Source organism: Nannochloropsis gaditana (genome assembly GCF_000240725.1).
Source record: "Nannochloropsis gaditana CCMP526 unplaced genomic scaffold scaffold252, whole genome shotgun sequence".
NCBI classification, from domain to species: Eukaryota; class Eustigmatophyceae; order Eustigmatales; family Monodopsidaceae; genus Microchloropsis; species Microchloropsis gaditana.
The window spans coordinates 24,788-25,262 of NW_005803701.1; positions in this window are offsets into that span (position 1 = coordinate 24,788).

Below are 475 nucleotides of genomic sequence, written 5' to 3' on the forward strand. Positions count from 1 at the left end.
CTCTCGGCCCTCCCTCACTCCCTCCCTCACTCCCTCCCGCCCTCCCTACCGTGTCTATGAAGTCCGTGATGACCATAATCCCGACGAACTTCCGGGCTGTGCTGTCCCACAAAGGGGCGGCTTGCGTGTCTACAAACACAATTTAGAAATCGGGAGCATAAGAGGTAAAAAAGGGACCAAGAGCAGCGAGGGAGACGTGCCGGGAGAGAGGGGTCGGCACCCAGGGTAGAGGAAGGGAAGGGAGAGCAGCGAAACATCCAGGTGACACCCAATCCCCATCCAGGCCCGCCAACATTTCCTTGCTCCTCCCCCATAGCCTCCTTTCTTCGCTCACCATGCTCAACGAGCGCATAGAAGGCAAGCTGGAAAGGAATGTTGGTGTCAAAGACGACCACCTTCCCGCTCGGACGCAGCACCTCGTAGCATTTGTGCTGGCGCAAGAAATCCTGGATGTCGGGAACGAAAGGGGCTCTCA